Source organism: Hibiscus syriacus, unplaced genomic scaffold, assembly GCF_006381635.1.
Source record: "Hibiscus syriacus cultivar Baekdansim isolate YM2019G1 unplaced genomic scaffold, ASM638163v2 tig00110482_pilon, whole genome shotgun sequence".
In the NCBI taxonomy this organism is placed as follows: domain Eukaryota; kingdom Viridiplantae; phylum Streptophyta; class Magnoliopsida; order Malvales; family Malvaceae; genus Hibiscus; species Hibiscus syriacus.
In genome coordinates this window covers 3,653,296-3,666,551 of record NW_024062758.1, presented here as the reverse complement: position 1 = coordinate 3,666,551, position 13,256 = coordinate 3,653,296, and the positions used below count along the sequence as shown (strand labels likewise).

At 33.8% G+C, this 13,256-nt stretch overlaps 1 pseudogene; it reads left to right on the top strand.

The window, feature by feature from the left end:
* Positions 1-12,457: 12,457 nt before the first annotated feature.
* LOC120128993 lies at positions 12,458-12,998 on the top strand (annotated as a pseudogene).
* Positions 12,999-13,256: the final 258 nt, after the last annotated feature.

The following is a 13,256-nucleotide window of genomic DNA, read 5'->3' as shown; positions in this document are numbered from 1 at the left end:
AAACATGCTTTGAGAAAATAATTTGCCAAAATATTTTTGGGCAGAAGCCACCAATACCGCTTGTTATGTTATAAATCGAGTAATGATTAGACCTATTTTAAAGAAAACTCCATATGAAATTTTCAAAAATAAAAAGCATAATATTAGTTATTTTCATCCTTTTGGATGCAAAATTTTGTTTTAAACAACAATAAAGATAATCTTGGCAAATTTTATGCTAAAAGTGATGAAGGAATTTTTCTGGGTTATTCCTTAAATTCTAAAGCTTATCAGGTATTTAATAAAAGAACTTTAGTGGTAGAAGAGTCTGTACATGTTGTTTTCGATGATAATCCCCTTCCGATGAAGGATTCTTGTATTGATTATGACGTAAGTATTGTAAAAACACATGACGTTGGACATGACGTTGGAGAACTATCATCAAAAGAAGAAGTGAAGGATGAGGAACTCAAGATGCCTTCAAGAATCTTACCATTAAAGAAAGAGAAATCACATACCCAAGAGAATTCAACTATGTCAAGGATGGTGAGATTTTAGGTGATCCATCTAAAGGGGTAACTACTCGATCTTCTCTTAGGAATGTATGTAATTATGTTGGATTTATCTCATGCATAGAGCCTAAGAATATTCAAGAAGCATTAGATAATGAAAATTGAATTATGGCTATGTAAGAAGAGTTAAATCAATTTGAGAGAAGTAAAGTATGGACATTAATTGAAAAGCCTAGTAATAAATCTATTGTAGGTACTAAATGGGTGTTTAGGAATAAACTAGATGAGAGTGCTAATATAGTGAGGAACAAGGCTAGACTTGTTGCTCAAGGCTACACTAAAAAAGAGGGCATATATTATGATGAAACATATGATCCCGTAGCTAGGATAGAAGCAATTAGAATGTTATTAGCATTTGCATGTTTCAATGAATTTAAACTGTATCAAATGGATGTTAAAAGTGTATTTTTAAATGGCTTTATAAAAGAAGAAGTGTATGTGGAACAACCTCCTGGTTTTGAAGATTCAAAATTTTCAAATAATGTTTTTAAGTTGACAAAAGCTTTATATAGTTTAAAAAAACTCCTAGAGCTTGGTATGAAAGATTGACAAACTTTTTATTTGAAAAATATTTTTCAAAAGAGAAGGTTGACACTACATTGTTTTTAAAGCAAAAAGGTAAAGATTTATTAGTAGTTCAAATTTATGTTGATGATATAATATTTGGTTCTACTAATGATGCTCTTTGCCAAGAATTTTCAAAGCTAATGCAGAGTAAATTCGATATGAGCATGATATGGGAGCTTTCATTTTTCTTGGGGCTTCAAATAAAGCAAAGAAAAGATGACATCTTCATCAATCAACAAATATACGTCAAGGACATGCTCATGAAGTTTGTATTGGAAAATCTCAAACCCTAAGCCACTCCTATGAGCTCATCTACAAAGTTTGACAAAGACGAATGAGGTAAATGTATAGATGTTAAACTTTATAGGTCTATGATTGGCTCTTTGCTTTATCTAGCCGCAAGTAGACCGGACATTATGTTTAGTGTTTGCTTATGGGCTAAATTTCAATCATGCCCTAAAGAATCACATCTAAAAGCCATTAAGAGAATCTTTAGATACCTTAAATATACTCCTAGTTTAGGACTTTGGTATCCTAGAGACTCTAGTTTTAGCTTGCATGCCTTCTCTGATGCGGATTATGGAGGATTCAAAATAGATAGGAAAAGCACCTCCGGTACTTGTCAATTCCTAGGAAATATGTTGATTTCTTGGTTTTCAAAGAAACAAAATAGTGTTGCATTATCTACCACTGAAGCGGAATACATTTCAGCGGGTAGTTGTTGCGCACAAGTTTTATGGATGAAACAACAACTTTTAGACAATGGAATTGAAGTTGGTATCATACCTATCAAGTGTGACAATACTAGTGCTATTTGTCTCACTAAAAAACTCATTCAACACTCTAGAACTAAGCATATTGAAATTAGATATCATTTCATTAGAGATCATGTCGCAAAAGGAGATATAGTTCTAAAATTTATTGATACTTAGCATCAAATAGCTGATATTTTTACAAAACCTTTAGATAAAGAAAGATTTTGGACACTTAGGAGAGAATTAGGTTTAACTGGCCTATATTGACTTAGTGTTTATAGTAATTTTAGAATTTTAATTAGCAAATGAAAAATACTTATAAAAATAACATTTTTGAATGCATTATATGCTAATAGTTAGGGGGAGTTTATGATCTTTAGTGAAAATTAATAAAAAGGTTTAAATAAAATTTTAAGGATAGATTTTATTGATTGAACATAGTTAATTTTCGAAATATGAGTTGCCAATACCACTAGAGCTGATTAATTTAGCATTCTAAGTGCTTAAAAGCAGATTTTGACATTTTTGTGCACAAGGTATCGATACCCCCTTGCTATGTATCGATACACCTTGAATGTGTATCGATACCCCTCGAGAGGTACCAATACCCCCTGTCTGGTTTATGCTTTAAACCCTTAAAATATTATTTTACCAAACCCCAAAACAAAATACTCTCTCCATTCATCCCTCTCTCTCACCCATACTCTCCATTTTTCTCAAATCAACGTTTTTAAGTCGGATTCTACTCGTTTTTTATCTCTCAATCATGATTGCATCAACAAATTCGTGCAAACAGCTCAACATTCCACTCAATCTCGATTTTTCAAGGTAAACTTTTCTAAAATCATATTTTATTGATTTTTGAACACATAGCTAGTTTTAATTAGTTCTAGTTTGAATTAATGATCGGACATTGCTTGTATGATGATTTTATACTAGAATCTACAACTAATTTCATCAAAAACACAAAAAATTTAAATTTTTTAAATTTTCGTAATAAAAAATGTTTTGTTTTTCATTGTTGTTTTTTATTTAATTATGTTGTTTTGAAAACTATATAATGATTTTCAAACTTATTTTTTCAAAGAATTTTCAAAATTGCCCATTAGGTTTAGTTTTAGAGAACCTTGAAATATTGATGACTCATATTGAGTTTTGGGAATTGATATTGTTGCATACATGTATTTTCAAACTGCAAATATCTTTATTCTCATTCTGATTTAAATCATGTCTAAACACCCTAGGTCATCGTCTAGTCGGTCAAACCAACCTCCTATTCTACCTCCCAATCCAAACCCAAAAGATCCCGACATGACTATCCGAAATTCTAGTTTTAACGAACCTGGTCATCGGGAAAATCTCTACACTATGTTTGTTGACCTATTTGAGTCTTAAAATATTTGAGAAGAACATATCTCTTCTATTCAAGCTATGATTGATATAAAATTTAGATATCTTCCTACCATCCAAACTTGGAAACTTGATAAACTTTTTCAGCTTAAACCTATCGTTTATCACCAACTCGTCCGCATTTTCTATTCCAATGCGATTTGTGTCCAAAACAAGTCATAAACTGCCACTGTCAGTATTCGGTCTTATCTTTTAGGCCAATACATTCACATTGACTCCGACTCAATTGCTAACAATTTTGGTCTAGATAACGACGGTTTAGATAACGAGAGAGAAATTGTGGCAACTCCTTATAAATCCAAGGCTAGTGCGAGTACGTTGTCAGATCACCATGAATGTTTTCTTCATTTGATCATCTCTTGGTGGTTTAGATCATCCGGAGGTAGATACTCAACTCTTATAACACTTGACCTTTGGTGGATACATTCTATCCATCATAATAAGAAAATAAACTTGTCACAAATTATTTTTGTTGAACTAGTTGAAACCGTAAGCAACATCCCTTCTAAACACGTAGAAATCTTAGTTTACGGTTGTCTTATTAGTAATATGTTTATCAAAACCAAGCTTAGGGTTCAGCTTGATGTAACCATCCCTCTTAGAAGTCAAATATAAATCTCAAAACTTTGCGCAAATCGGGATGGTATGTGGATAAATATCTATGGGTTCGATCAACCCATAAAACACCGGGTGCAAACTCTTCACGAGCTGCTCCGACGCCAGCTGATGATCCAGAGCTAGATCAACTTCTACGGGATATCGACGATCCCGCTAACCTGCCCGAGGATGAGCCAGCCGAGTAAGATAGTTCGATGTCTCCATACTTTCGCTCATTTTTGGAGACATTGGATATGAGGTTTACATCCATAGAGTCCCACTTAACCGCTATGGGGGCTCAATAATTAGAGAATCAACGGGAGATGCGAGCTAACAACGAAGCAATGAATCATCGACTTATTGATATTGACGAAAGGCTCAATGCACTTATACTCGATATGGCTGCTATGCGAGCACATTTTCCTCCTCCCAACCCACTGATTGATGACTAAACCTTTTTCTTGCTTGTTTTTATAGGTTGAATTTGAAGTCAAAACATTTTGAATGATTTGGATGAATGTTTGACTATTTATACTTGGATGTGTTTGGATTTGCTTGTTTGTTTTGGATTTTGGATATATTTGTTTGAATAGTTTGACTATTTAATTTGAACTTCATGACTATATTGATTTCATTAATTTTTACATCATGTACATCTTAGATAAATTATGAACAATTATCATTACACATTGTTTATGAATATTATTTATGAACTAATGACTAACAATTCTCTTGATTGTGATCTTAGCAGCTATAGTTATATCTATATAAATCAATTGGCTATTTTTCTTAAAAACATGTTTAAACGGTTTTCATATATAGAGTCTTTTTTATTTAACAAAAAGGCGGAGAATAAAGTAAGGGGGAGTAATTTTTCAAAAATGATTTCAAAAATGATTTTCAAAAAAAGAAAATCTTAAAATTACTAAAATGTTTTGTTATATCAAAAAGGGGGAGATTGTTGAAAATATTTTGATGTTTCGATATAATAAATAAAGTGTAAATGAATTTTAAGATTTTATATTCGATTTCAAAAATAATATTCAATTAAAATAATCGAATATCAAAAATATTACTCCAAGTTTTCAAATGTCAATTTTAATCCTTACATAAGTGTAAAATTGTGTTTTAATCTTAAAATATTTTTAAAACAATTTTTACAAAATATTTCGAACCTTAATTTAGCCAAAAATGAATTTTAAGTAGGGGTGTACCGATACACTCTTTGGATGTACCGATACCCCTAAATTTTGAATGTAATAAGGGTATCGATACATAGTCGAATGTAATGATATCCCTCATGTTATAATTGGCTCCGAGAAACATCGAATGCAATTAGTGTGTCGATACCCCTGGGAGGTACCGATACACTTAGTCAAATAACGGTTGAAATATTTGAATTTTACACTAGGTGTACCGATACCCTTTAAAGGTGTACCGATACCCCTAATCTCCCAACAAATTTTTTAAATGGAAAACATACAACAACGACTCTATTGACTTCACCAATGATCCCCCAACGTTTAGAATCAATCCAATGTGTATTTAAACAAGTTCTGAAGCCATTGATCAACAAGAATTGAAAAGAATTGAGAGAGAATAAAAGAGAAAGCATCAAACCTCATGTTTGAGAAATTCAAGCATATTTTCATTCAATATTAATTTTTGCTTTCAAGAACACAATTTGTGATCATTTGTATTTATCTTTGAGTGTTATTTCCTTGTTCTAGAATTGTGCAAACAATCTACCTTGTGAGGTTTTTTTGTAAAGTTTTCGAATTTGTAATTTTCTCTTTGGGAGAGAGTGTTCTCAAGAATTTGGGGTATAATTTTTGAGAGAATAGTAAGGTTACTCTTTGTCCTCAAAAGAAATACAAATTAGTGAATTTGTGGAAAATCCTTAGTGTGGATAGTTAAGGTAGTTGACGTAGACTTTGGTTGAGAAAGTCGAACCACTCTAAATTGTTGTGCAAATATTTTCAATTTTCTGCAAAAGCTTTCACGAACGTTTTAATTTCCAATTCACCCACCTCTTGGTTGATTCATCCGATTGATTAACTCAACAGGGTCGCTATCATTGAACAACTTTTCATAAACCTACGATAGTAGCCTGTAAGTCCCAAGAAACTTCGTACTTCAGTTACACTCTTGGATGACTCCCACTCGAGTATGCGTGAATCTTATAAGAATCAACCCGAATATCATCCACTGCTACTACCTGCCCCAAAATGAAACCTCGGATAACCAAAACTCATATTTCCCAAATTTAGCGAAAAGTTGGTGATCTCTATGAGTCTGAAGAACTATACAAAGATTTTGATCGTGCTCATCCTCTGACCTTGAGTATACCATGATATTATCAATGAAGACCACCATGAACTGATCCAAGTACGGGTGAAAGACTCAGTTCATGAGATCCATGAACGTCTCTGGGTCATTTGTGAGTCCAAACGACATCATAAGGAACTCATAATGGTCGTATCTTGTCTTGAACGTCGTCTTTAAGATATCAACTTCTTTTATTTTTAGTTGATAATACTCAGATCTCAAATCTATCTTGGAGAAAAATGTGAGCTCCTTTAAGCTGGTCAAAAAGGTCGTCGATTCTAGGAAGAGGATATCGGTTCTTAATGGTCAGTTTATTCAACTAACGATAGTCGATGCATAACTTCATCAACCCATCATTCTTTTTAACAAAAATAACTGGTGCTCCCCAAGGAGAAATACTTGGCTGGATAAACCCTTTCTCAAGCAACTCTTGAAGTTGTGACTTCAATTCTTTTAACTCTGTCGGTGCCATGCGGTAAGGAGCAATGGACACCAGAGCAGAACCATGCATTAGTTCGATTCCAAATTCTAATTCTCTGTCTGGTGGCAAACCTGGTAACTCCTCCGAAAAAACATCTAGAAAGTCTTTGATAGTTTGGATATCCTCAATTCTCAGAATCCCAAATCGAGTGCCAACTATATTAGCCAAGATGGCCTCACAACCCTAATCCAACATCCTTTATATCTTAAGAGTCGACACAACCCTTTTACTTCTCACCGAACATTACGATTCGGGTTCCATCTTTTTTTCTGAGTTTAAGCCGTCGAAGTTTACACCTCAAGCTTGCATCGTGCTCCGACAACCAATCCATGCCCAGAATCAGATCGAATTCTCTAAAAGTATCTCTAAAATATCAGCTTAAAAGATCTCACCCTGAATCTCAATCGGACATCTATAATAAATCTTGTCTACTAGGACATCTAATCCTAAAGGGCTAGATACTCGGACTCCTATATTGAGGTTCTCAGTTGGGATATGTCTTTCTTGACTGGTTACCACTAGAAAGCCTTGATCACTGTGTCATATTAGTGATAAACCACGATTCATAAGAGTCCAATGATAAGTATGTTATTACTCATTTTAATGATATTTTAATCCACATTTTCTCCTTTTTTCAGGGTAATACTCTTGAAGTTACCATCTATACTAACCATAAATCCTTTAAATGGTTAAAAGACCAAGATAAATTTCCTTTCAAATAAATAGGTTTTGCATTCCACAAAGCTCCTCACGAGAATTATTAGTTCCTGAATCACGCTTAGAAGACATCATGTATACTTTCATGAACCACTTGATATGATTTTAGACACTCATTCTCGCCACACACAAGTAAAACCATGGAGAGAACATATGAATCAATCACAGACAAAGCAAATAGTGGTCGACACCATGTTGAATTTCAATCCAAACGTCAAATTATAAGAATTGTGTGTAAAAGATGATTTCAAGACAATAAGAAATCAGTTTCAACGAGGATGAAACCTCTCATAAAGCGCATAAAGACACATCACATTGATCCAATAAGTGTTTTATAAGCTTGCCATTCAACACATCTAATTCTATTTCCCTTGAATTTTCAGATTCATGGACGAATCCTTTTGAGGGGAGGGGGGATGATACATGTTCCATAATCCATAATATTACAATGCATTCTTCTTTGGACTAATATTTCTACTCAAACCTATTAGAAGAACAAAGTCTCAAAAATTCAAAGCATACCTATTCAGTAAGCATAATGTGATAATATCATTCGAATGTTCTAATGTTTCTCCCTTTGATGTTTCATATTCGAGGTCAAATCCTTTTGAACAGGAGGATGATGATACATACACCACAAGGCTCGCATCAAAGGTAGATGGACTAACGCTTCCAACTGATAAATACGACCAAGCCTTGGAAAAGAAGAACATAATAGCAACACACTTGCGACTACTTTTTGAATGGAATATTGATGTTATTTGGTCGACATATCTTCTAGAGTTACGACTAATTGTCTCTTAAATTACCAACGATTCTTGAATCGCATCAATTTGATATCAGGAACTCAAGATACATTCATTTTAGTGAAAATGGTGTATGCAAAAATTCTTATACGGGATTAATATAAGATTTTATAATTTTTACAAATTTTCAAAATTTTGTTGATTATCTATAATATAATTTAATATAGGATAATGTATTATCTTTTAGGATAAGATTTATTATTTTTATTAGTAATTAAGATTGAGTTAAAACATTATTCTTAGTTTATTAGGAATTTGAATTATAACATGTTTAGTTTATTATTATTTTTATTAATTAGTTATTTACGACTTTTAGAACTCCTCTCCTATATAAAGGAGACTTCATTTAACTTTGCAATTACATCTTTTCTTGAATACAATATATTGAGAGTTTATCTTTGCAAGTGTTGATTACTTGTGCTTTTGAAGCTTCTTTTCATTATGTTCTTTGTGAAAGAGATCTTCACACTCTGGTTTGCCTCTTCATTGGGATTAGGAGGGCTGATTAGAGTTGATTATCGAGTTTGTCTAATCAATTACGATTAAGAGGGTTCGTAGGATAATTATCCATCAATTATCATCATCACCATCTTCATCGTCAAATCACCATTATCGCCCATCACCACCAAAACTCTAATTTTGGCTAAGTTATTCCTATTTTATTACATTCGTTGTCTTCGTTTTATTTCATTATCTTTTACTCTATCTTTATTGTCTTCATCTTACTTCTTTTGTCCAATTTTCCAGCAAACTTAAACTCCCTTAAACCCTAATTGCTTCCGTCAGCATACATTCTCCTTCTCTTATTCTTTATTCGAGTCTAAAACTTTCTAGGTTTGATTATTCAACAAGAGCAACATTCATTCATTCACTATCGCATCTCTATCATTTCTCCAATGGAATTCTTGTTTTGTCTTCCAAGAGTCACTTGAGTTGAGCTTTCTCTGCCACTGACTGAAAGTGCTTCCCTTGAGCCTCGATCCGAAGCTGTAAATGTTGCTGCACCTTGAGCTGTTCATGCAGACGTCTCTGGACTTCGATTTGCATTCACAATGCTTCCTTGATTTGCAAGCCTCTGGATCATTTTATGAACACCAAAATCAGTATATGAAGAACTATATGGATGATTAAAATGAAAAACCATTAAAAGAAAGTATTGTTATTACTTTTTTGTATGAGGTCCAACAGTTAAGTTATTCATTTGAATGATCCCATTTGCCTCAGACATTTTGTCTGCTGCAGCTATTGCCACCGCACCTATATCCATTGAGTTAAAAAATTGATCCTACAAAGTCCCTCCAAATACATAGAAATCATAGTAAAATTAAATTTATCCATGCCATACAGATAACATTTACACCCGAATCCGAGTAACATAAGCCGAAAACTTAACGGGACCAAAAGAGGATCACTGTTATCTTATCTGTTCTGTTACTACCACGGTTAACTTGTCCATGGGGATTTTTACTAAGCATGTACTTCTACAACCAATATGTGAGAATTTACTTAGCAATTGTAAAAGATTTAGGTTACTGGATTCTAAAGTGTGGCAAGATGGGAACCACCAGTGACATTGTGGCAGTTCTGAGTTCGGACTGATCGGAAAGATTTAGTGGAGAATGAGGCAAGTCGAAACCCGTGGAGACAATAAAAATTTCATGCAATCATGCCCTGTAAATTTTATGCACACAAATTTGTTGATGATTTAGAGAAAACTTACCTGAAGGTGACTCTTGAGATGGTATAAAGTAAGGCGTGGAACCCTCATTAATTTCATTTATGGAAGTCAATTGACAACGCACATATATCTTGCATGCGTATCTACTCGAATCCAGGATCTTTAGAGAGAATAATATTCTATCATACCACTATGGTCACTTGATGGGTTCGTAAAGGATTTAAATATAATTTTTTTCTTCTTTTATTTATTAAATAATGGAGCTATGACCTAACCCACATACATCTTTTTACCACTTGTTCAGCTTAATTCATGTTCATGGAATTTTAAAATGATTTTTCTTTTTCTTATTCGTTTCTAGTTGTTAATCCAATAGTAAAAATGGGGAATAACGGTGCTTTTCCTAGGAGATTTTTTGGTGGCAAAGGAATGGAATATGGAATACGTCTCACAATTTAGTTTGGTACTTTGTTTAACTTCTATTTTTCTTTCATAACATTTTTGGACACGAGTATAAAAATATAATTCTTTAAATCTGTAAAAGAAAGTGATCATTAATTTTACCAATACTCAACTATATAAAGTTTTGAAAACAGGTATGAAACACAGATAATGGTGGATTAACCATAGTTGATTCCGTAGGAAACAGTTAACCGGGTACTTTAAGTTCAATAATCTCTTATAGTTGCTTTTACAATGGTGTTTGAGGCAGAACCACTGTTTTTTCTCTTGCAGCATCTCCAGTTTCAATGGTTTTGGTTCCGATGGATTTTTCCATTGGACGTGATACAAAATTCTTCAAGTTGTCAACGGTTTCAGGGTAGATGTACTCTCATCGGACCCCGTCAAGGCCGATGCTGTACATGCAACGATCGGATTCCATGACTTCTTTTTCGCATGTTTGGACTCGAACGACTCTCTACGTATTCTCTTTCTGACATGATCTATTGACCTTTCAAAAAATTTATGTATCTACAAATACGTTTCCCTCGATTTGAATGAAGACCCGTGCACGAATGGACGCCGAATCTGGCTGTATAGGTCGATTCGGCGGCCGAAAAATCTTAACTCACTTCGATCACCATAACCGGTATTTACATGGAACTAGCATTATACATATATGTTGCCAATGTACAATACTTTAAAAGGACTTTGAAGACCTATTTACTATCAGCATTATATCGAACATGATTGAAAAAAGCCCAAATTCAGCTTACCTTCAACATGGCCATAGTCCCTCGATGCTTCAACAACTATAAGACTACTACTGCTCCGTGTGTATTTATAGACACAAAGCTGCTCGACAACGATCTCTGATTTCGTAACGTGCCATTCATCGGTGTTATCCTTGGTACCGTAAGACATGATTGGATTTCGCCTTCCGTCGGCAACCTGATCAGTGGTTGTGTAGCTGCCGTTGTATGTATAGCCACCATACGCAGCCATTGCCTAGCTTAAGATTTGCTCTTGCTTTTACTTTGAAACTACTGGAATGTTTCCTTATAAAAAAATGTTGGGATTGAAGCTCCCTTTATATAGAAAAAATTATATAAACAATAGAAATTGTTCTCTTTTATCTCTAGAGTGATAAAAAATTCCATTTCAAATTCTTCAATCTATCATATTCGAATTCGTGTATTGTCATGTCTTCACCAATTTTTTTCCACATACTTGAAAGATCATATTCTCATATTCATTTTTAATCACACCTCATATATCGACTTTAAGAATATCTAACATTGAGAAAATTGCTTAAAGAATCAAATTCTGTTGATATTCTGGATAATGACATCCATTTGTAGCATGAAATATGCAATCTCTTGGTATCATTATAAGAGTATGCCAATCAATGTGAATAGAGTCTTGAAGAAAAAGAAGAGAAGCAGTTCAATTTGATGTGAATTGTCACAATCTCATTTATTTACCAGCAGACTTGATAATTTAGAACCAGAATAAATGGAGGAAAAGTTGAAAACTACCCCCACAGAGAGGAAAAGAGAACTTTCAACTAGTTTCACCTAATTGTTTTCGATAAAATTGCTTGTACAGTGTGGTGAAAAAAGTTTGTCCAGGTAAGATACATTAATTAGGATGATTGCTATAATAATTGGGGAATTAGTCAGGACTACATGGTAAATTCTGAAAAGCATATAGATTACACGGTAACTTCCGTGCATGCAAATAACATCGAGAAATCACCGTGCAGTCTATACAATTTTTAGAAATCGTTATGTAATTCTTGATTATTACAACAATCACCCTAATTCCAAAATTAATTTTTGAAATACTGAATAATTTTTTTTGACCATAATATTCTAGCATTTTTTCCTATACCCAATGAGTGCACAGATTCAAAGAGCTGCAGTCACAGTCAAATGAAACAACTAACCAGCCTCCCCAACAATCCTAGAAATATAGCTAAACAATAAGATGCCACTCACCTGCTCCCACAAGTCAACAAATTCACCTGCTCTGGATCACTCTTATAATACAATATAATATAATATGACGCAGCTTTAGTTAATATAATTTCCTCAAGTTAAATAAAACCTTCTATCACCTTAACAATTTAGTTCAAGATGGAAACTGACTTGTCAAAGATAACTCTTCGCCCATTCAAGCTAGAAGACGCCGATGATTTCCTCTTATTCGCAGGCGACGATCAGTTCACCGGAAACCTGAGATGGAAAACAATGGCTTCAAAGCAAGAAGCTTTGGATCACATCAAGGATGTATGTATTCCCCATTCATGGCGTCGATCGATATGCATTGATGATCGGGTTCGCTTCGATCTTTCCGTTCTCAGGCGATGAAGACAAGTATAAGGCCAATTTTGGATTTGGCGTTGCGGTCAGGCATTGGGGACATGGGATTGCGACTAAAGCAACGAAACTAGCAGTGTCTCAATTCTTTCTTGATTTCCCACAAGTGGTGAGGCTTGAAGCATTTGTGGACGTGGACAATTTGGCTTCTCAAAGGGTTGTTGAAAAGGCAGGGTTTCAAAAGGAAGGCTTGTTAAGGAAATATGCATTTCTTAAAGGCAAATTAAGAGATTTCGTTTTATACAGTTTTTTTTCCTCTGATTTTCCTGATGGGTGTCATAGCTAAGCCGTTAGAGCTTCCTCTATGAAAAAGACCATTAGACCAATAAGTTCTCGTATGTTTTAATGTCCAATATGTGGAATATGCCGTATTAGTTTTTCTTAAATTGCGAGTTCGATTATTGTGTTAAAAAATTCAAATAAGATAAAAATATAAAAAAATTTATTTAATTTATATCATGTGTAAAAATTTAACTAATCATGACCCTAAATCCTAAACTCTTAAAATTATATATATATCCTGTCCTTTTCAGTCCTTTCTCGT